The 25,276-nt window shown below is 37.0% G+C and overlaps 1 long non-coding RNA gene across 1 annotated transcript in view; it reads right to left on the bottom strand.

Moving 5' to 3' along the window:
- Positions 1-3,236: 3,236 nt before the first annotated feature.
- The window catches only part of LOC109276545 (uncharacterized), a 142,309-nt gene continuing 120,269 nt past the window's right edge, over positions 3,237-25,276 (bottom strand). Inside the window, exon 4 of the long non-coding RNA XR_008424551.1 lies at positions 3,237-3,435. This is a non-coding gene — a long non-coding RNA (uncharacterized LOC109276545). The remainder of the gene's footprint in view (positions 3,436-25,276) is intronic.

Genomic DNA, 25,276 nt, shown 5'->3' with positions numbered 1-25,276 from the left:
GTTTTCAAGGTCTGGAAAGAAGATCAAGCCAGCCACAACATTCCCTTAAGCCAAAGCCTAATCCAGAGCAAACTACTAACTCCCTTTAATTCTATAAAGGCTGAGATGAGGAAGCTGCAAAAAAAGTTTGAAGCTAGCAGGGGTTGGGTCATGAGATTGAAGCAGCCACCTCTATCACATAAAAGTGCAAGGCAGAGCAGTAAGTGCTAACATAGAAGCCAGAACAAGTTATCAAGAAGATCTAGCTAATTAAGGTAGGTGGTTACACTGAAGAACAGATTATCAATGTAGACCAAGCTGTCTTCCATTAGAAGAAGATGCCATCTAGGACTTTTCTAGCTGGAGAAGTCAAGTCAATGCCTGGCCTCATAGCTTCAAAAGACAGGCTGGCTCTCTTGTTAGTGGCTAATGCAGCTGGTGACCTTAACTTGAAGCACTACTCATTTACCATTCTAAACATTCTAGGGCCCTTCAGAATTATGCCGAATTTACTCTGCCTGTGCTCTTTACATAGAAAAACAGAACCTAGGTGATTGCACAACTGTTTACAACACAGTTTACTGAATATTTTATGCCCACTGTTGAGACCTACTACTCAGGAAAAAAAAAAGATTCCTATCAAAATATTACTTCTTGTTAACAACATACCTGGTTACCCAAGAGTTCTAATAGAGATGGACAAGATTAATATTGTTTTCATGCCTGCTAATACAACATCCATTCTGCAGCCCATGGATCAAGGAGAAATTTCAACTTACAAATATTATTTAAGAAATACACTTTGTAAGGTGACAGCTGCCATATATAGTGATTCCTCTGATGGATCTAAGCAAAGTAAATTGAAACCTTCTGGAAAGGATTCAGCATTCTAGATGTCATTAAGAACAGTCATGATTCACAGGAAGAGGCCAAAATAACATTAACAGGAGTTTGGGAAAAGTGGATTCTAACATTCATGAATGACTTGGAGGGGTTCAAGACATCAGTGGAGAAATAAGTGCAGGTGTGGTAGAAACGGCAAGAGAACTAGAACCCGAAGTGAAGCCTGAAGAGGACACTGAACTCCTGCAATCTCATAGTCAAGTTTCACGGAGGTGGAGTTGCTTCTAACACACGGGCAAAGAGAGTGGTTTCTTAAGATGGACTCTACTTCTGGTGAAGATGATGCGAAGATTCTTGAAATGACAACAAAGGATTTAGAAGATTATATAAATTTAGTTGCTAAAGCACAGCAGGTTGTAGGATGATTCCAGTATCCAAAGAAGTTCTACTGTAGGTAAAGTGTTATCAAACATCATCACTACTGAGAAATTATTCATGAAACCAAGAGTCAATTGACATGGCAAACTTCTTTTTTCATATTTTAAAAAATTGTCATGGCCACTCCAACCTTTAGCAACCACCCACCACACTAAGTCAGCAGTCATCAACATTGGGGCAAGACCCTCCCACAAGCAAAAAGACAACAACTCACTGAAAGCTCAAATATGTTTAGGATCTTTTAGCAATGAAGAACTTTTTAATTAAGGTATGTACATTTTTTTAGACAATGCTATTGCACACTATATTGATTACAGTATAGTATAAATATAACCTATATACACTAAGAAACCAAAAAATTCATTTGACTTGCTTTACTGCAATATTCGCTTTACTGTGGTAGTCTTGAACCTGCAAGATCTCCAAAGTATGCCCATATAAAAAACTGCAAGTATTTAATGGATACAAGTTGATGGGTTTGAACATGTATATATGCATATACATATCATCATCACAGTAGCCTCAGAATTAAATTATCAGTTTGGATATGCTCTAGAATAGTTTCCCAAACCACCTCTCATGTAGTACCTTCAAAGTATGAGAATTTTAAGACAGTTGGCATGTTTTCTTCCAATACAATCCCTAACCATTGATTCTAACTAAAAATAGTGTACAACTGCTTTCAAAACTCTAAAGAATCACCTAGAAAACTGCCTCACATTTAGTGATGAAATTAGGAGATGTCAATTTAAAACTCCTTTGCAATATTTTCAAATGTTTATCAGTCCACTTGAAGCTCTCCTCAAACGGGGACTGATTTCTGGAGTAATACTACAGAACAAGCACCATTTAACACAATTTCCTCCCACAGATACAGATCAATCAGAAATGATTAGAAACTATCATTTCAAGGGCACCCAGTGGTTCAGTTGGTTAAGTGTCCGACTCTTTGTTTAGGCTCAGGTCATGATTTCATGGTTCTAAAGTTTGAGCTCCATGGTGGGCTGTGTGCTAACAGTGTGGAACCTGCTTGAGATTCTTTCTCCCTCTTTTTCTCTCCCTCCCCCACTCATACTCTCTCTCAAAATAAACCAAAAAAAAAAAAAAAAAAAAAAAAAAAGCTATCATTTTATCTAGAGTATGTTATTTTTCCCAAACTGAAACTAGCCACCATGGGCACTTAATTTTAGAGCATAAAATATGTAGCTGACGTGGGACCCTTGCACCCATAATCCTCTCCTAGACATCTGGCTTGTCTGTGCCTGCAGGCTTTTTATTTCTCAGAACCTCCATGACCTGGAAGAATTCACTACCAGGAGCTGTCCTCAGAGACTCAAGAATCGGTGTGTAAATATCCAATTCCTTCATCTAATAGGTAGATTATTTCTGAGATATACGTTGTGTTCCATTTCACGAAGTTCTTCTGAGAGATGGAACTCTGGGTACACATGACACTGCCCTAATAATGCTTAAAACTGGCTACACTTGCTTTCTTGTTTCTCTTCTCCACTTTGCTCTGAAATATTTCCCATGACCTTAGGCTTAAGGTAAAATGGATTCTTGCTGTTGTCAAGTTTTTTCAGCACCAACCTAATTTATGGTAACCATATGTTCATCGGGAGCTGGTTTGCCTCAGAATGTCTTAATTTAGGCCTATAATTGTGCACGCTTATCAACAGCACCCCCTTTCACTCAATAATGTCCTGGTTTGGCAAAAAATTTTATCATCACCCTTCATGGTCCTATTACTCTGCTGGCTTCTCAGTTGTGCTAACCTTATGAACAGACTAAAGTTTACACCTTGCTCTGCCCATCCTTACAATCTTTTCTATTTATGATTTCTTACCTCAATTTCTCGATTTCCTCAATTCTGGTTCTTCCCTTGGTACGTGACAACTCAGTACACTCATATCCTGCTACAGAAGACTGCATAATTATTAACTATCTTAATTAGGAATCGCTATTTTCTGGTTTTATGTAATGTGTAGAACTGGTTTCTCATTAATATTTCAAAGGTAAAAGAAAATTTTTTTGTCAAGTTGCATACCTTAATCATAACCCATGTGATCTGACTGAAGACAATCTGGGATGCCAATGGCAGACCAAGAAGGTGAAGAGAATAATCCAGCATTCCATGGGGTCAGGGTGGAACTATGAGGGAAGGAGCCACAAGATCTAAAGGAAAATGACAAACAGAAGTTCTGTATGAGCAAGAGAAAAATAATAGTATATGTTTTGACATTTTATAAGATGTTATTAGTAAAATCCTCTTCTATTTAGTTTAACAGTTGACCACTGGCTAGTAAGTTCTATTTTTCTGGTACAAAATGTGAGGAAGAACATTCATATTCAGAGTCACAAAGAGGAGCACATGTGGCAGTGTGGAGCTAGGTGAAAGCCTGTTTAACTAGAACACAGGTATTACTAAAGAGAGCAGCAAGAAGTATTTTATACCACTGCACCTAATTATGTTTGACTAAGGATGCTTCAGATCCACTTTTCCTGATTGCCTTTTTTAATATAATTGGGAAGATGTAATTTTTTCAAACCTGTCATGCTACCAATTTTAGCTTTTGATTCAAATAAATACAAAAAACTCAATGTATGCCTATTGAGTCTTATTATAAAAGAGGATTTTTAGAAGACAGATATCAAAATATGTTTTACTAACAATGATCAAAAAATCAATTATGCAAATACATCTCAATGTATCTTTTCCATGCATACTGAGAAACATGAAGTACCAGAAATGTACAAGTAGTTTCTATTCCATGAAAGATGTTGGCCTGAAATATTAATACATATTCTTAAATTATTTGTGATTTTTTTCCTTCTCATTTCTTCTAACCCAAATGAAAGTAATATCTTACTGTTCCTTTTTTATTTAAAAATGCACAGCTTCCAAATTACAGAAATAGTTGAAGCAGATTTCTGACACTAAGGACACCTTTTAAAAATTGCCTTGATAATGTAGAAGCAATCCAGAGAGAAGGTCTGACAGAGTTGGCTGAAAAAAATAAAAAGCTTTGTGTAATGTTGAAATGAAAATAAGTTCACTTCCCAAGTTTAATTGATCATTTTCAGTGAATCTTTCTATACCACCCTAACTACCAGTATCATACCAGGACCATTTAACCAATATAAGCACGCACACATACATACACTCACACACACAAACATATGCCATTGCCAGGCCTAGACAAACTCTCCTCCACAGTCCTTCACACACACACACACACACACACACACACACACACACACACACACACTCTCAAGTCCATCTTCTAGCAGCCAGGTTCAGACAATCCAGTGAAAGCCTTCAAGTCCCACAGTACTACAAAGAATCTACATGGAGGGAGCCTAGATCCCTGAACGACTGACTACCTGGCACAAAATCTCCGAGCAAATCCTGACACCAATTAAAAATAAAGATTTATTTAGTGAAACCACTATTATTTACCTAACACAAAATGACTCTGCATTTTAAATTATGATAGGATTAAATTGCCCTCCAAACAGGTTGAGCTGATTTACACACTCATCAGAAATATACTGAAGAACTTATTTAAGTACCCTAATAATTTGGATAATCTTTGTTATCTCCACCAATTTTACACATAAAATGGTATTGTGCTGCAACACTGACTTGTATTTCTCCTAGTGGGAGTATGACCATCTTTACTGTCAGCTTGATTTATCTTTTCATTTTTCACCTATGTTCTAGGTCTGTTTTCTAGTGTTGCTAGTTTTTCTTGATCTGTAAATATTCATGATACAGTAAAACAAGTACCACTGCAATGTATGTGTGACATTTTCCCACTTTGTCCTTTAATTTTGATACTTTCTTTACTGTAGAATAATTTAGTTTTTATTAATGTATTTATTTTTCTGATAGCTTATACATTTTGTACCATGCACAGAAAAACTTCTCCCATTTATAAATGTTAATATCCTGTTTTCTTCCAGATTTTCTGTTCTAGTTACTTGATGCTGCATAATAAATGACCCCAAAACATAGCTTCTTAAAACAAATGTCATTCTTTTATTTTTTCAGTTTATTTATTTTTTAATTTACATCCAAGTTAGTTAGCATATCGTGCAACAATTTCAGGGGTAGATTCCTTAAAGCCTCTTACCCATTTAGCCCATCCCTCCCCTCCCACTACCCCTCCAGCAACCCTCTGTATGTTCTCTATATTTTTAAGAGTCTCTTATGTTTTGTCCCCCTCCCTGTTTTTATATTATTTGTTTCCCCTAAGTTCATTGGTTTCATATCTTAAAGTCTTCATAGGAGTGGAGTCATATGATATTTGTCTTTCTCTAATTTCACTTAGCATAATACCCTGTAGTTCCATCCATGTAGTTGCAAATGGCAAGATTTCATTCTTTTTGATTGCCAAGTAATATTCCAGTGTGTGTGTGTGTGTGTGTGTGTATGTGTGTGTATACACCAGGCCAACATGTATGTGTGTGTGCGTGCGCATGCGCGCACACACACACACACACACACACACACACACATACACACACACCTTCTTTATCCATTCATCCATCGATGGACATTTGGGCTCTTTCATACTTTGGCTATTGTTGATAACATTGCTATAAACATTAGGGTGCATGTGCCCCTTCAAAACAGGACACCTGTATCCCTTGGATAGATACCTAGTAATGCAATTTCTGGGTCATAGGGCAGTTCCAATTTTAATTTTTGAGGAACCTCCATACTGTTTTCCAGAGTGGCTATACCAGTTTGTATTCCCACCAGCAGTACAAAAGAGATCCTTTTTCTCCACATCCTCATCAATATCTGTTGTTGTGTGAGTTGTTAATGTTAGCCATTCTGACAAGTGTGAGGTGGTATCTCATGGTGGTTTTGATTTGTATTTCCCGGCTGATGAGTGATGTGGAGCATTTTTTCATGTGCCTGTTGGCCATCTGGATCCCTTCTTTGGAAAAGTATCTATTCATGGCTTTTGCCCATTTCTTCACTGGATTATTTGTTTTATGGGTGTTGAGTTTGATAAGTTCTTTATAGATTTTGGATACTAGCCCTTTATCTGATATGCCATTTGCAAATATCTTCTCCCATTCTGTCGGTTGCCTTTTAGTTTTGCTGATTGTTTCCTTTGCTGTACAGAAGCTTTCTATTTTGATGAGGTCCCAATAGTTCATTTTTGCTTTTGTTTCCCTTGCCTTTGGAGACATGTTGAGTGAGAAGTTGCTGCAGCCGAGGTCAGAGGGGTTTTTGCCTGCTTTCTCCTCAAGGATTTTGATGGTTTCCTGTCTTACATTTAGGTCATTCATCCATTTTGAGCTTATTTTTGTGTATGGTGTAAGAAAGTGGTCCAGGTTCATTTTTCTGCATGTTGCTGTACAGTTTTCCCAGCACCATTTGCTAAAGAGGCTGTCTTTATTCCATTGGATATTCTTTCCTGCTTTGTCAAAGATTTGTTGGCCATACATTTGTGGGTCCATTTCTGGGTCCTCTATTCTTCCTTTGACCTATGGGTCTATTCCTGTGCCAGTACCATACTGTCTTGATTGCTATAGCTTTGCAAGCAGCTTGAAGTTCAGGATTGTGATGACTCCTGCTTTGATTTTCTTTTTCAAGATTGCTTTGACTATTCGAGGTCTTTTCTGGATCCACAAATTTTAGGATTGATTGTCCTAGCTCTGTGAAAAATCCTCGTGACTCTGGAGATTTACCTCATGGGATAGTTCTCACCTAGGACCTCTTCTATGATTCCAATCAGACAATGCCTTGAACTTGAGTCCTCTCAAAAGTCTCTTCACTCATGTTATCTGACAGTTGGTTCTACCTGTTGACTGAGACCTTTCCATGTGACTTGTACTTCCTCTTAGGTCAGAGGCTGAGTTCCAAAACATTAGCATCTCAAAAGAGAAAAAATGCAAGCTCCAGGGTTTATTTAGGTCATACTGTACCAGTCAGTAAGAGCCCAGATTCAAGGGGAAGAATACAGATTCCACCTTTTGATAGGAGGAGTGTATAGCAATATTGGAGACATGTTTTAAAATTGCCATTATCTTTAAGGGCTTAATTTGAATATAATCAGTTTGATGGCAGAGTAATTTACATATAATTCACCCATTTTAAGTTTCCACTTGGATGAATTTTGACAAATGCTTGCAAGCATATAACCACCACAACCAATACGTAAAATATTTCTATTATCCCCAGAAGTGCCTTTTATGCATTCAGTCTCCCCCCTCCATTCCTGGCTCCCAACAACAGATCTACTTTCACTCACTCTACTTTGCCTTTTCTAGATTTTCCTATAAATGGACTCATACAGTATATAGTCTTTACAGTGGCTTATTTCATTTAGCATAGTGTTTTCAAAATTCGTCTGTATTATAGGTTTCGTAGTTCATTCTCTTTAGTGCTGAGTAGTATTTCACGGCGTGGATAGATCATAACTAGTTCATCCATTCACCTGTTGTTGGACATTTGTATTGTTTCCTACTTGGGCTATGGAGGATAAAGCTATGAATATATGTGTACAGGTCCTTGTGTGGAAGTGTCTTTTTATGTATCTTTGGAAAATACATAGAATTTGAATTTCTTAGTCATATGTAAGCGTACATTTCACTTTGTAAGAAACTAGGTCTTCATTTTTTATTCAAATAATTGGCCTATTAGTTATTTTTCTTTTAAGGAGGGAGTTTCTACAATTTGTTTCCCTGATAGCTGGTCAATTTTCTTAACACCATTATAATATAACACTTCCCTTATTGATTCAATAGACCCATATTACATGCCAGTTCTCCTATATATTTAGGTCTATATCTGGACTTTCTCTTCTATTCCAATTAGTGGGGTGCTGATGAAGGTGGTAATACTGCTAATTCACATTGCTTTAAACACTTTGCAGGTGTTAACTCATTTAATCTCTAAATCAATTCTGTGAGATAAACACTATTTTAATAGTTAGATTAAACAAGTAAGACAAAACCCAGAAATACTAAATAATTTCCCCAAGATCCCACAGCCAGTAATGAATGGCAAAGGCAGGACACAGATCGAGGCAATCTATCTCCAGGGCTCACACATCCAACCAAGCACTAGGCCGCTCTGACTCATCAGTGTATTGCAAGTACCTCACTGTACATCATTCTAATATTGCGTTAATCCCTGTGTGAATATGTCCCATCCCATACTTCATTTTCCATATGAACAATTTAATTAGCTTGGTTACTTCCCTTCAAAAACTCTTTTGGTATTTTTATTGTATAAAAATTATAAACAAATTCAGTCAGAATTAGCCCTTTTATAGTATTAAGTATAGTAATATTTCTCTTTCTAAATCCCTTTAAAAATCAGAAAATGTTTTTCTCAATGTCAATTTCACTTGATATATTTTCCCATGTCAAACAAAACCTGCTTAAAAAAAGTGAGTACTCTCATTTTCTTAAGGAGAATGAATAAATAATAGTTTAGGGGAATTGCAATGTCAGGAATGTAGTAGTCAAAGATGTAAAGTAAGCAAAGTTCTCAACATGTACACATACATGCTTCTCAATCCCTCTCCATTTTTAGTACACCTTATATGAGCATCTGATCAATGGATCCTGACCTCCTCAGGTGCACGCACCATTACATTCCTCTTCCACCACCCCATGCAATCCATTACTACTCCTCTCAAATCTCATCCTTTTTTTTCCTCTCTACAAAGTATACAAGGTAAAAGCTAACTTCCCAAACCCATCCATGTTAATATGCAGAGGATAAAAGTCTAGAACAGAGCCAACATCCAAAACAACCTAGCTCTTCAACTCTCTGGAAATCCAAGTATGATTCAACGGAGTCTTTCTCAGGACAATGCCCTATTTCTGTAATGTCACCAACATATATGAAAAATCATCCAAGTGGGGAGGCGGGTACAAAGTATTTGCAGAGGGGTAATCATGCCATGCCCTCTCATTTATGCACACTGGCTTTACTTATAGCCAGACTCAATCCAAACCTCTTCATACTGAATCTGTATTCTTATTTCTAAATTTAGACAATAAACACAGCATTATTCTCCATAAACCAGTTATTAAATTGCCCAGAAACTCTGTTCACTATCTTTCACACAGAAAGTTTACAAATTTCAAAGTTAAATACCTATTAAGAGAGTATATTAAGACAGAGGAAGTAGATTTTCTATGACCTGTAATTTACAAAAAAGATAAATAAATGATAATCAAAAAACAAACAAAAGTCTTCCTGAGAAATCATTATCTACACAGGTGCCTTATGCATACATATATAACACTTCTGATTTGCCATCAGTGTAAGGTGGTTATGCCAGTTTTGAATTAGGTTTTTCCTTGTGTAAAACCATTTCTCCTGGGGAATTCTTCCAGAACAGGCACTTATATTGAGACTTAGGGATGCACGGGACAGCACAGTTTTGTCCTGTGTCAAAGCACTATTATGAAAAGACAGTACTCTAGAAATGGAGAGAATATTAGGGGTCATATAATTTGACTACTTATTAAAACTCAATTATTCCCTGAGCCAATGATGAGCCAACTAAAGTTCAGAGAGGGGAAGTGACTTGCCAAACATGACAAAGCGAGTTAGCAGCAGGGCTGACAATGACCTGAGAGCCTTGACTCAGAGTCATTGCTTCTGTGTGCTGCTCAGGCAGCCCCCAACTGAGTTTTGTCTGGTTCAAAGACAGTATATACAAGTTGATGTGTCTTTCCTAAAAACAGTTATTTTCCAAAATGGAAATATACTACTGTTTCATTAAACAAGACTGAGTGGTGTGTTTGTTTTTGTTTTTTTTTTTAATCAAGGCCTTTAGTCTTCTTATGCTTTATTTACATTCAAGTATCCAGGGACTTCAAGGTCAAAAATTAACCTTCAACAGTTTGTTATGTTACATGAATATGTTCTAGAGATTTGCTGTATTGAACATACAGCCTATAGTTAACAATATTGTGCATTTAAAGATTTGGTAAGAGGGTAGATATTATGTTAAGTGTTTCTACAACAACAACAAAAAGAACACAAGGTAATTTTGGGTGGTGTTACTTATGTCTATTACCTTCACTGTGATGATGGCATCATGGGTGTTTGTCCAAACTCAAATTACATACATTAAATACTGTAATTTTTGTATATAAATTATACCTTAATAAGCTATTAAAAATAATAATAAAGTGCATATGAGCAATCTTGGTTCTAATCTATAAAAGTAATATCTGGGAATGAGGGACATATAACAAAAACTTGTATGTATGTTCTTTGGACCCTTTTAACCTAAGGGAGCCAAGAAGAGAGAGTCTTACTTTGAAGGAAGAAGAGGGACTCACCAGAAGTCAAGTCTCCTCCACACTTTCCTTCTTGACTGCAGATTCTAGGAGGAAAGAGTCTAAAGCAGACTTGAATCCACCACTCTGCCAATTATCAATGTTTAAAAATAGCCAAATGCACTCACCAAAAATATAAGCATTATTACACTGAATTGTGTAAGTGTAATTGTGTAAGTGTGTAAGTTTCACCTGAAATGCTAACACACAAAAAAGCAATCTTTTGGGATACAAAGACTTCCATAATAATACAGTCTCCCAAAAAAAAAGCTACATTTTGACAGATGGTTACTAATGTTCATGTATTTTCACTTTTTAAAGATGGTCTTATCTTTGCCCCTTATAAAAATACTTAATAATTCCCATAATGAGTCACGATATCCTGACTCTATGATTTAGATCTTGCAAATGGTTGATAGCATTGTTCAATCCCAGGTGAATCTGTCTACTGTGCTACCTCACTGACAAAAACAGGACAGCTTTCTTGGTCAAAATTTATGTGTCAGAGTAAAAAAAATAAGTTTTTGATTCTGCCCCTCACCCTGCCCCCTCCCACAGTCTCTTCCACCCCCAGTAAATGGCACTTCCTTCATCCAGTATTCAGAGCAAAAACTCTGGCAAGATCCATGACTCGTCTGTCATATTCTACATCAAATCTATCAGAAAGTCTAGAGGATATTATCTTGAAAATACTTTCAGAACGCTCACTCCCCACCTCCACCTTTGCAGCTTGCCACCAAATCACCATTTGGTATGGTAGCAGGGAGTAAAAGGAACCAAACTATTGTAATTATCTCCTAATTGGTTTCCCACTTCCCCAATAGGCCCTGTGGTCATTTTCCACAGAGCAGCCACAGTCCTAATAAAACTCAAGTCAGATAGGGTCATCTCTCAACTTAAAACCTTCTCATGGTTTCCTTCTCAGAGAAAATTCCAGAGTTTTACAGTAGCCAATGAAACTTCGTTACTGGCCACCATCTCCTTTATTCATTCCTTAGATCTCACAGTCCTCCTACTGGTCACCCAACATGTCAAACCCACCACTACCTCAGGACATTTACACTTTCTTTTACCTCTAACTCCAATGCTCTTCACAAATACACCTGTTTGGCTTCCTTTCTCCTTCAAGATTCTTTATGATCATCTTGTATAAAACAGTACAGGGGTGCCTGGGTAGCTCAGACAGTTAAGTGTCAGCGACCAACTCTTCATTTCGGCTCAGGTCATGATCTCACAATCATGATATCGGGGCTACATCACACTCCACGCTGAGCATGTAGTCTGCTTAAGATTCTCCCTGTCTGTTAGGCTCCAGTGGCTGGAATCTAACAGACAATTAAATGTTTTTCAAATGACTGAATGTATGAGAGTTTACGTATGTACTTACATACGTACATACATACAGATGGATGGATGGATGGATGGATGGATGGATGGATGGATGGGAGACTGAAGGTATGAGAGTTTATCTGGCATATGTATATACTTGGATGTCCACCTACACCTACGTCTTCCATTTCCTGTGACATGTATTATATGTACCATTTCATCTGACAGCCATGACATTCTATTTGTGCCGTTTCAGGAGTTGGACTTCGGATTTGTTCCAGAATTCGACAATGTTAGTAAATCTGAATCTATTCGCTATCATAGATTCTATAGTTCAGTAGTGCTGTATGACCTCAGAAATACTATCCCATGAAAGGATACACTTCACAGCAGCCTAGGCAGTCTGTTCTCCAATTACACATCCCAGATCTACTGTTATCCACAATTTTCTCTTACTGGTGGCAATTTATAATAAGCATTATCATTACTATTAATCATAATCTAAATCAAGAATCCACATTTTTTTCTGTAATAAGACAGATGATAAGTATTTTAGGCTTTGGGGGTATAGGGTCCCTGGCACAAAACCATTCAATTCTGCAATCATAGGAAGAAAGCAGCCATTGACCACATGCACATGAATAGGCATGGATAGATTTAGGATGTAATGTGCTAAATAAACCCTGATCTAGGGGTGCCTGGGTGGCTCAGTCGGTTGAGCGTCCGACTTCAGCTCAGGTCACGATCTCGCGGTCCATGAGTTCAAGCCCCGCGTCAGGCTCTGGGCTGATGGCTCAGAGCCTGGAGCCTGTTTCCGATTCTGTGTCTCCCTCTCTCTCTGCCCCTCCCCCATTCATGCTCTATCTCTCTCTGTCTCAAAAATAAATAAATGTTAAAAAAAATTTTTTTTAATAAATAAATAAACCCTGATCTAAATTGTTTATTAAAAATTTGGTCAGTGTGGTTGCTGGGCAGGGGGCAAGTTAATGAGGGTATAAAGCTAAGCAAAGGACAGAGGATTTTTAGGGATTCTCTCATTCATTTACGGTAACTTTTCTGTAACTAATCACCTGGAAGGTTTCACATAAACCATCTTACTTTATGGACTATCTGCAATAAACAGAACACTAAAATTATGTATCTGCCCCCTCCTACCAACAGTCAGAAAGGAACAGGAAACGTTAGTCCGTAAAGATGTGATTCTAGATGTTAGTCTAGATTGATGTGATTGGTTAATGTTTTTTAATTAATGACTATGGGCTACAAAATAGATACCCTTGGTGTTAGATTTCAATAAAACATTTGATACAGTACTTCCCAAAGCTTTAAAAATCCATTCAAACTGAGTTTGATAGGACAGCTCCTGAACAGACTGCAAACTGTCAAGAGGAACGCAAACAATGGGGCATGAATGATAAATACCAGTCTGTCACATAAGGATCCTATCAACGGTAGTGCCCAGGGATTGGTGTTGAGCCAGTTCTTAACATTCATTAATGATCTAAAAAAGAGAGTAAACAGAGCTTTTTCATTACACTTGCATATGAGGACTTGAGGAAGAAGAGTGCAAACCAATAAATAGCAGAATAAATATGGCGAGATTACATTAAGATAGTGTTGGGGATGCAACTGTGAAATAATACAAGTTAATATTTTCTGAGATTGTTATTCAAGGAGATGAACACTAAAGTAGGGAAAAGAAATTTAAATGGAGTTCATTAAAAGATAATTCCTATTTCAAGACAGAAGTAATTGTGTCCCGAATAGAAAAACATCTGAAAAAGAGACATCTGCGTCACTGACTTGGGAGACACAGGGACGTCTAAGGCACAAAACCTCATAATTCCCTCATCAAGGACAAATTAATTTGCTACAATTATATAACAGACAAGTAAAAATTTTATCATTGTATTTTTAAATTATTACCAAGTAATTCACTGGGTTTAACTCTCACAAGACAAATATACTGCATCAAATTCTTAGCCCTTTCTTTTGGGTTTTAATTGTTCATTTTTGCTACTACAAAAAATTCCAGAGGATGTGGTCCATGTTGTTTCCTAAGCCTAATCAAATATAAATTGCTAAGAATTTCCTGCAATGCTGGATGTAAATTAAAATTACTCCTATAAATTCACTGCTCAAATTATCTGACAACTGCTGTTGTATTAATTTTACTGCTACATATACTAAACAATTGCAAATTTGCTTTCTTGATAACATGATAATTACTTTAGCTGTTGTTCAGGTATTGCCACTACATACATAGGCATTCAAATTTAATATTTAAAACCTATTTAAAGCCAAAGATTTATCTCTGGTAAATGACCTAAGACAGAGTTCCTTCACTGCTCACCAAAATTACAGCTGCCGCCATAAAGATAGACCACACCCACTGGATCAAGACTAGGATAGACCTAGCACAAAGTTTCAGAGAGATTCTTCATGCATTAAATTTTGGCACTGACATCTTCAGTTTCAAGCAAAATTGTACCAGAAGCAAACCCCCCAAAAAATCCCTGAATATCTAATACAAATGATTCTTCCAGTTGGTGGCCCAAATGCAGAGAAACTTGGAAAATGTCATGTCCATCCTCACAAGAAAAAAAAGGGGGGGGGGAGGGGAAAAAAAACAAACCACCTTGAAAATGAACAGCTTTTCTTAGATCTACCAGAGAATTAAGGTCACAGGGCAAAGTGCTGCCCCAAAACTGAAACCACAGGCATATACAGAGAATCACAGCTTACTGGCAACAGAAGCCCAGAGGCAGAAGCCCACAGCTGGAGCCAATATCCATGGGGACACTTTGAACTATGTTTGAAGCATTGGTTCTTGGAGGCTCAGTGTGGCTTAGTTTGAGAGTTAAACATTCTGAGGAGGCCTAGTTTGGGGAGTCCCCACACTTTCCTGAGGTTCTCACTGAAAACTACAGAAAAATTCCCTTCCTGCTCTGGTCTGAGGAAGGAAAATTACCGTTTTGAAATACACCCAGAGCTCTGTTCTCCTTAACAATGCCTACTTCTTGCCAGAGTCTAACCAACCTTGGGGAAGGAAAATTTCCAATTCCAGCTCCCTCTAGCCTTCCACATGGGATCAAGGCAATATCCATCTTAAGCCCACAGTAGCCTTACATGTAGGAAAAGGGAAAGACAGAACTCAAGGTCACTGAAAGACTGAGACCTAATCATATAAAATGGTTCCTCTCCCCCCTTACTCATCACTAAGGGCTCAGATGCGATCACAGAGATTAAAGCTAAAAGAACCAGCCCCAGACCCTATTTAAAAAGTCTTTAGAAAAATTTAAAGACAGCAGTGAAGACAAAAACAAAGACTCTAACTCAAATCTGAGCCTTTGACACCTTAGCCACAGCAAACAGAGCCTAATTCCTAACCAGATAAACCTAAACCTCACACTAAAAGAGTATGTATATGAGTTGCTTTTACCCAACCCTTCATTGCCTGCTCTCTAACAAGAAATAAGGCAAAAAACACACTCTGGAAAAACAAAGGAAGTATCAGAACCTGACTCACATATGGCCAAGAGCTTGGAATCATAACCGATGGAGATGTTAAAAGCTCTAATGGAAAAAGCAGACATCTAACAACAGACAGGTAATGTAAGCACAGAGAGGGAAACTTTAATAGAATGGTAGAACTCAAAAATACTAACAAAAGTGAAGAATGGCTTCCCTGGTCTCATTAACAGACTGGGCATGGCCAAGGGGGGGGGGGAAAAATCAGTGAGTCTGAAGTTATATAAATAGAAGTTTCCAAAACTGAAATGCAAGGAGAACAAAGAAAGAAACAAGGGAATATTTAAGAACTGTGGGGCAATTGTAAAAGGAATAAAATGAGAATACCAGAGCAAAAGGAAGAGCAAATAGTTTAAATAATAAAACAAATGAAAGGGAATCTGCTCTGGGTGAAGAACAAAGCCATTCACTTTACCTAATCCTTGAAGTTTCCTCCAGAAAGCTCTGTCAGAACCAGTGAGAGAGCAAAACTAGTTACAATAGGCATTCGAAGTCATTTCCTGAAATCTTGAATCTCTGTTTCTCTTGCACCTACTATATGCTAGACCTCCTATAAATGAACATGGTGACACCCAGACAATAGGCATCCGTACACTCTATTGAACATGCCTATCAACTCTATTATCCTTAAGGAGATTAACAGCACAGCACTTATTTGTAATACAAATGTGCTTCTATTAAATTTATATGCTCCCTCTACCTGGATGGGGGATGGGGGGTGGGGGGAGGGGGTGGAACACCATGTTTTGATCCAGTGGCAACCTTCCTCTAACCCACTTGTAGATATTTGGTTAACTTAGTACTTGTCATAGGGGTGCCTGGGTGGCTCAGTGGGTTAAGCATTGGACTTCAGCTCAGGTCATGATTTCGCATGAGTTTGAGCCCCATGTCGGGCTCTGTGCTGACAGCTCAGAGCCTGAAACCTGCTTCAGATTCTCTGTCTCCCTCTCTCTCTGCCCCTCCCCCGCTCATGCTTTGTCTCTCAAAAATAAACATTTTTAAAAAAATTTTAAAGAACACTTGTGATAAATATGGCTAAGTTTTAATACAAATAAAGCTTGTATTTCCAAAGAACACTGAATAATGCAGGTGATTTTTAGCCTAATAAACTTTTTTTAAAATAGTTTTAGATTTCCTCCCAAATTACAAAAATACAGGAGTCTCCTATATCCCCCACCTACCTTGTATTATTAACATATTAGTACAGCATATTTGTCAAAATTGACACACAATAGTGATACATTATTAACTAAAGTTCATACTTTATTCAAATTTCCTTGGTTTTGTCCTTAACTTCTTCTGTTCCAGAACCCTATCTAGGATAGCATAACACATTTAGAAACCGTGTCTCCTTAGGCTTCTTATGGCTGTAACAGTGTCTCAGACTTCCCTTATTTTTGATGACTTTAAAGATTTAGGGTACTAGTGATCAGATATTTTTCAGTATGTTCATTTACTGAGGTTTGTCTAATGTCTTTCACATAATTCGACCGAAATTATAGTTCTGGGGAAGAAGACCACAGAGCAGTGCCATTCTTATATATCAAGGGTAAATGCTATCACGCGATTTAACATTAATCTTGATCATCTAGATGAGGTAGTGATGTTAGGGTTCTCCACTACAAAGTTACTCCTTTTTCCCTCCTTTGCATACTGTATTCTTCACAAAGGTTAATTTGTTCAGCCCATGTTTGAGTTGGAAGTTATATGCCACCTCCTTGAAGGTAGATTGTCTACATAAATTATTTGGAATTCTGCCTTGTCCCTTCTCCTCCATTTATTTATTCTTATATATCAATGTGGACTCATGGGTATTTATTTTGTACTTTGGATTCTTCTCCAATAATACTTTATTTTGATGGCTAAGTTGTTCCAGCTTTGGCCACTGGGAGCTCTTTCAACTATCCCCTGTGTACTTTCACATACTCTCATCACTGTGGGGTTTTCCGGGGAACTTCCTTACCATCCTGGCACTAAAAGATGCTTCAGGTTCATCTTACTTCGACTGCTTATCCCAGTCTTAGAATTAGACATTCTTCCCAGGAACCCTGGTTCCACTTACTAGAAAATGGTATTAAAAACCAAGATCTGAACACTAAGTGTGCTGGTTGCCACTGAAATGTCATTGTTTCCAGGCTCTCTTAATTGTCAAAACAAGGACATATATGCACACTATCCCAAATACATGTATCTATAAATGTATCTACATGTAACTACATGTACATATGTTAAAACACAGGTACATACTAATTTTCCAACTCCTATCCATTAACACATAGACCATTTCATCCTCCTGTCTTTATCTGTAACCTTCCACTACAACAGCAAGAAAACCAGATCCCATGTTCTGCCATACATTTATTCAACTATCCAACTCCCCTACACATGTATAGCAGTATAAGAATAGCTCACCTACACACCCACCAGAGACAACTTTATCAACCAGCATACAGTGCTTTCGTACAGTTCCTTTTGCCTTTGTCTTCCAGGCTAGAGTTACTTAGGTCCACGCTTTTTTTCCCCTCACATACTTCAGTAAAATTGTTTCATACATTTGTAATAATTAGATTGTTTTTGTTACATTCTATTTTCTGTCCTGCAATCCCCCAACTTTGTAAAGTTGACAACACAGGTTTGAACACACAGGGTTTTTTTTAAATATATAAATACAGTATAATACTGCAAGTGTTATTTTCTCTTCATGATTTTCTTAATACTTTTTTCTAGCTTAACTTTATTGTAGGAATACAACATATAATCCATGTAACACGCAAAATGCGTGTTAACTGACTGTTTATGTTATAGGTAAGCCTTCTGACCAACAAGCTATTCAATTCTTGGGAAATCCAAAGTTATATGTGGATCTTTTTCAGTAAGCTCCACACCCCAATGTGGGGCTTGAACTCATGACCCCAAGATCAAGAGTTGCATGCTCATTGACTGAGCCACCTAGGCACCCCATACATGGATTTTTAGCTGTGCAGGGTAGTAGTGCCCTGAGCTGCCATGTTGTTCAAGAGTTCACTGTGTATTAATAGCTCCCAGAAAATCAAATGCTAGGAACATAGAATTCTACAGAAATGAGAAAATCAGTCTTTTGAGAATATATCTCTAGTATGTTTGACACCACCACCTGCTAAGCAAAGTCATATTAGGAAAATGACATCTGAATCCCTCAAGAGGCACTCAGGGAAAAGCCTGGACTCTTACAAGTTCCTTACAGCTGGAAGTCAATCAGGTACATGGCCAAAATCTCCAAGAAATTGGGAGGGGTAAAGAGGATTTAATATCCTTAAGGAGAGGACACAAAGAGCTTCCTTGAGACCCCAACAGGATCCAGTATCTACTTTGGGGAGGGTTTGAAAGTAATAAAGCTTGCCATCAGCTAAGAATGGTGCTAATTCTGTGCATTAAGTTGTATCCTTCACCTACATTAAGAAAACTTGTAACCTTTGGCTCTATTTTTATAGCTATCACTACACAAGTGTACCCTAAACAACAATTTTATTTTTTTTCAATATATGAAGTTTATTGTCAAATTGGTTTCCATACAACACCCAGTACTCATCCCAAAAGGTGCCCTCCTCAATATCCATCACCCACCCCCCCTCCTTCCCACCCCCCATCAACCCTCAGTTTGCTAAACAACAATTTTATAGCAGTTTGGGCCATGCCAGGAGAAGGACAATCACCTGAATCAGAAAAACATCAATAGAAAACAGTATCTCTCTAGTTTGACAGTCTGTGAAAGATGCAGTCTCTCAAATGTCTTCTCTAAGCTCTCTGGGAGTTCCTATCGCAAATCTGACATGGGTCTGAGTGGGTTTCTAGCTAATCTCTGATAAGAAAGGAAAGCACAGTTATCTACCATGATGGCTGCTGCAAAGGCCATGTCAAAAGTGACCATTCTCACTTGAAGATCACCTTAAACGTGATGATTTCACCACAATGTTGACAGGTCATCAAGAAGGTCATGAAGATCAGGTGGTTAAGCATCTGACCTCGGCTCAGGTCATGATCTCCTGGTTTTATGGGTTCAAACCCCATGTTGGGTTCTGTGTGTCAGCTATGCTGACAGCTTAGAGCCTGGAGCCTGCTTCAGATTCTGTGTCTCCCCCTCTCTCTGCCCATCCCTGGCTCATGCTCCCTCTCTCCATCTCTCTCCATCTCTCTCAAAAATAAATAAACAGTAAAAGTTTTTTAAAAGAAGGTCATGAAGAGGAAGGCCATGAAGAGGAAGGCGAAAACCATAGATGCCTTCTTCTAGGGTTCCAATGTCTTCCACCAAAATGATGAAAAGTGCTTCCAATGAAACAGTCCATTTAGGTTTTACTAATGTTTTTATTTCAAGATCCTGTTCAGTGGCCTCTGTTATGAATCCACAGGACTGAGATAGTAGACAATCTCGGAAAGATATCTGTACATTGAAAAATTCCCCTTCCCTTGAAAACGGTGCCTTATTTAAAGAACACATATATAACTGTTTGTTCCTTAGAATGGGGAAGCTCCTCAAAGCCTTAAGGTAAGAGCCCTTTTGAAATATCACATTGAGACATGCCCAGACTGACACACAACTCATATTTTTCATGAGACACACACACACACACACACACACACACACACACACACACACACACAAACGCACACACCATCTCACTCCCCTGAACTAAATTTAATTATCTACTCCCACTTCATATCAAATCCTAGCATTATGGATAGACTTTTATTTGCATTTAAGACAAAGTAATTATGAAGCTTTTGGTCACACTCATAAATTAAACCAAACTATAAACAGAGATGAAGGTAGCTGTCACCAAATATTTAGTAAATCCAAGAAAAAGCTTTGGTCTCACTTGGATTTTTTCTATAGTGGACTATAGTGAGGAGTTTGGGTTCTGAATCCAGAGACATAAAAAATCAGCCACAAATCTCTTCCATTACTATTTGAAGTATAAATTTCCATAATATCATAGACTGATATAGGTCAAGCTACTAGGGAGGTTAGAAATCATCTGTCGCGTTTGACAGATGAGAAAACTGAGGCTCAGATAAATGAACACACGTATATTCAAAGATAAGTACTAAGAACTGTGTTAAGTCCATATATAAATTTACTGAGGATTAAATTCATTTCTGATCCTCTTCTTTATAGGAAGGTAGAATACTAGACCATTATTAGAGATACTAGTATAGATTAATTGCATTTAATCACTATTCCTTCAATATGAAATGCTTTTAACATCTAAAGATGTTTCCTTTTCTCTGTAAGACGTTGCAATATCCATGAGACCTCTCAAGAGGTAAAAGCATATTCCATTTTATTCCAGCTTTCATATCTGAACTCATAGAATCTTATAATTCTTTTCCTATAGGAAATACAATTTTATAGCAGTCTTCATCTTATAAATGGAGCTGTTTAATTTAGAGCCACAAAATGATCCCAGTGTGTTCACTGCACATTTATTGAATTTATAACTATAATGCCTTTGGATATGTATTATATTTGCCATGTATTCTATTGATCCATTGAAAATATTTTGCTTCTTATAAAAGGCACAAGGGGGCATTCATAAAGAAGTGAAATATGCCTGATACTTCAAGTTCTAACATTAAATATAATGGATTGGTGACACATATAAAAGACTGAGCCAATACCTGATATTTTATTACTAGTTGTCTGTAATAGAATTCAGTTATCCTTTTTCTTGATACCTTAATGCAGTTGCCTTTAAAATGGGCTACAAATGCCCTGGGGGCACATGTGGACTTTCCAAGTAGTAGGGGGAAATGGTCAGTTTTAAGGAAATCAACTTTCAAGCCTGCCTAAACTGTATGTACTCTTTTCTAAAACTGATTTGCCCACACACCCCCTGAAATAAAAAGCATCATTCACACTGGACTTTCTTATTTCCTTTTTCACAATCTCTTTTTCTATTTTACAAAAGAAAGGAATAACATCATCCTAGTGTGTAACAAGTTTCTGAGGCACCCACCAAGAGGAAATATTAAAATTTTGATGTTGATTATGAAGAAAATGAATAGCTTTAATAACAGGTAATATCTTCCTACAAGTCAGGTATGTCCAAATGTTTTGCTTTTAATACAATTAGAGGATCCAATCCCAAGCAGTGCTGTTGGCTGATAAACATGTTTTGCTGATAAATGTCCAAAATAAATATCACATGGTCATTTAACTTGAAAAAGTGCCACAGCAGTGAGTGCCACTGCTATAGACAAACTTCTGTTTCCATGGTTCCTTAGGACTCATATCCTTAAAAATGAAAACCAGAATTAAAGTTGCTTCTGAGCTCCCCCGCATCTAGCAATAACTAATGTTCAACTAAAGATTTATGAGCTAATTGAACATACTACATTCATTCATTTCAGTAAAACATGCATTTAAGGTTGTTTTTTTTTTATTTATTTAATGAATCCTCTAAATTTGTATCTGTGTTCTTTTGATCAATTGTGTACTAATGACAATTGCAACCATAACTTCAAACAGTTTAAATTTTTATCAATTAAGTCAAAGGAATTTTCTAATTAAATTTGAGGTGATAAAAGACTTTTAAGACATACTACAGGACATAAATATTACAAAGTTTATGAACTCAAAGTAGAAAAAGGGAAAAATATGTCTGATTTTTAAGGAAATTCTTGTTCGCTTCTTTTTTTAATGGCTCAAGATGGAAATCAAAGTATCTGTGCATTTAGGTAACACTGGATATACAAAGGAGTGATGCAATATTTTTAAAGGTCTCTCCTGACAGTACACTGAAAATTTCATCCTTTGCAACTATTTACATTTATAATGGAAAAGTTAACATGTCAACTTATAAAGGAAGAAGGAGCATATAGGTTGTCAAGATACTTTTTAAAAAATGGGCGACTTAAAAAAATGTTTGAAAACTACTCCCATTAGGTAATAATATCTAAAGGGAAGACCAAGAGATTTCTAAGTAACACATTCAAACCTTCCCATCATTGGCTTGCAAAACACTTCTGTCATAATAATCATTTCACTATTAGTGTGCATTCATTGTCCATATTCCTGGAGTTCCAAGAGGTTGAGAACTTTGAGCTCCTCCCACATACGACCAGTCCCAGTATTTAGTACAGTGTCTCCATTAAAAGCACTCCATTATACTTCAGCTAATAGTATTTTATACCTCCCACCTAATTATTTTCATTTAGAAAAGCCATAAAATGCTCTGAAACAGAAAATCTAGGTGGGTGCCATTTGACAAATACCTCAAATCACTTTGGAATTCTCACTCAAAGCATACACAGTTTTAAAAGCAGGCAAGAGAAGGAATGAGATAGAACCTAGATGGTACTTTGATTTATTCAACACAGATATTTACTGAATACTTTCTATATGCCAGATACTATCCTAGGTAAAGGACACTAGCAATTAGGTCATGCCTCCCTATTTATGAGGGGTCCGCCTGCACCGTTCCCAGGAGCTGAAGCAACTTGAGAAGCATTAGATTCCACAAGCATTTGACATGTAAACAATTTAATTCTTCTATCTGGTTTGCCATTTATTAGCATGTTTTGCAAAGTATTTCACCTCGTACCTTGGGTTTTTAACGTAGAAAGACCAACTTCAACTTTAGAAATTGGTCTGGGATATTGATTCTGTAATTTTTCTGAATTCCAAAATTATTCTTTTTTGATTTTATGGAAGGCACAGTATTTCCAGGTTTCAGTTTCCTTCAGTACAAAATTTGAAAATACAAATTAAGGATTTGCCATTACTTAGTTTCTCAAGATAATATATAAGATTAAAGACTGTTAAGGCCTTATTTTTTTATTAAATAATTTATCCAAGCATGTAAACATTTAATTCTACTTCTTCAATCTTGATGAAATGCTTTAGAAGAAAATCATCACAAGAACTGAACTATATTAAGTCACTGAATTTGCCACTTTAGTTTTTTTTTCCCATTTTATTACTTTTACTAAAGTTTTCCCAAGTCTTTCTTGTTCCTAGGCTCTAGCTGGGCCAAGTACTGCTCCAAATTCATCTCTTCCAAAAGACTTTTTAATAATAATGTGCAGGTGTTTTCAGAATCTAACTCTCACCAACATATTTTAAAAGGTAGGTCTTCCTATGTTCTCAGAGAACCTCTTCCATATCACCACATTATGCCCAGAAAGTGGCTCGATTACACTGTTTCATGTGAAAGGTCTGATCCCAGAAGTTACAGAAACACAGGAATAAATGCACTACTAAAGAAACTAGCATAATTAAGTACTGTTCATTGATTGCATCAGCTATTGATTATAGACACAAAATACTTAAAAATGCAATCAAATGTGGCTTAAAAAATTTTAAGGCAATTAGTAAAAAAAAAAAATCATGGTGGGGGACAGGTTTTTTAACCTCATACAGGGGTCTTAATTCATATGGTAGTCTCAAATGTAAAATTGTAAAAGTAAACATTGAGGATCATAGAAACTGAGCTATAAAAAATAGAATTGGGTAGAACATAAGAATCCAAATATAAAGTAAACATTCTCCATGTGCCCCAAGGATGCAAAATGTGAAAATGGATTTAGAGATGGAAAATAAGCTAACACAGGACCAGGAAAAAAGGGTGAAATTTGCTATTAGAATTCATAATTTCATACACATTCGTTTTAATTGGGTAATACTAAAAGTATTTTTAATATCTGTGAACGTACAATATTCAATTAGAACTTAAAGATACTTTAAATGCAAAAAGCAGTTTTAAAACTGAAGCTTCCATAACCCAAAAGGACACTGGCCTTTTCCTTTACTGTTAATTCTTTTGACTTTCTGGTAATAGCTTCAGATTTAGGATTATTACACACAAGGCAGTAGTGGAGTCATGTATATCCTTCCTTGTGCATATTCTCCCACCCATCTCTATGTATGTGGAACCGACAAAGAAGTTTTTAGAATAGTAAATTCATCTGCTCCAGTACATATTTTTATTACATCAAAATTACCAAGATTTCCTTCGAAATCCCAGGAATATACGTCTGTCTCTCCACCCCCCACCCTGCTCCCCCAACTTCTTTTCTTTTACATGCCTTATCAGTTTCCAATTCCCCAATTATTTAGGTCTCTTCTTCCAGAAAGTCTTCTCTGAAAGTTTTCAAAAAAAAAAAAAAAAAAGAAGAAGAATTTCAGATTATTTAATATTTTAAGTTGTTATTGCACATTTATTATTAGGGTTATTCCAATGACCTCAAAAGCTCCCCTCCCTCACCCTCAAGCACCTCTGAAATGTCCCTATTAGCTACCCCCAGAGAGAATATTGTCTTTAATAAAAACACAAAAATATGTGTTATAGAAGTTACTCATACTGACAAGTCTCAGTTGTTTTTATGGAAACCATACATACACACACACACACACACACACACACACAATTGAAGATGCCAAACAGAATAGTACTTTTTTCTTACAGATTTGAGACAGAGAGGCAGGAAAGGGGACTTGGGACTTAGTTGAAGCAAAAACTCCACTTCTTGCTTAAGCACCAGGCAAAAAAGCCAAGAACATGGAAATATATGCACCATTTCCTGGACTCTGAGGGCATTTCTGATTATTTGCAAAAAAGGTTTTGTGGGATTTTTAAAATTATTTATCGTATATTTTTGGCTTTGCTGGTTTCTGTTGATGGACAAAATAGGCAGGATTTCCAGCCATCATAGGGGTTAATGATGGGGTTACACTTCATTAACACCTCTCTCTTTCCTAGAGTGTGAGTGAGCAGTAGGAGGGAAGGTTCACAGTATTGCTCAGCATTGTACCTTGAAACACAGTACTATGCCTGGCATGTAAAAGGAATTT

Source organism: Panthera pardus, unplaced genomic scaffold (assembly GCF_024362965.1).
Source record: "Panthera pardus isolate Hobbes unplaced genomic scaffold, ASM2436296v1 HiC_scaffold_21, whole genome shotgun sequence".
Taxonomy (NCBI): Eukaryota; Metazoa; Chordata; class Mammalia; order Carnivora; family Felidae; genus Panthera; species Panthera pardus.
The sequence above is the reverse complement of the archived record's forward strand: the minus strand, read 5'-3'. Positions and strand labels throughout refer to the sequence as shown.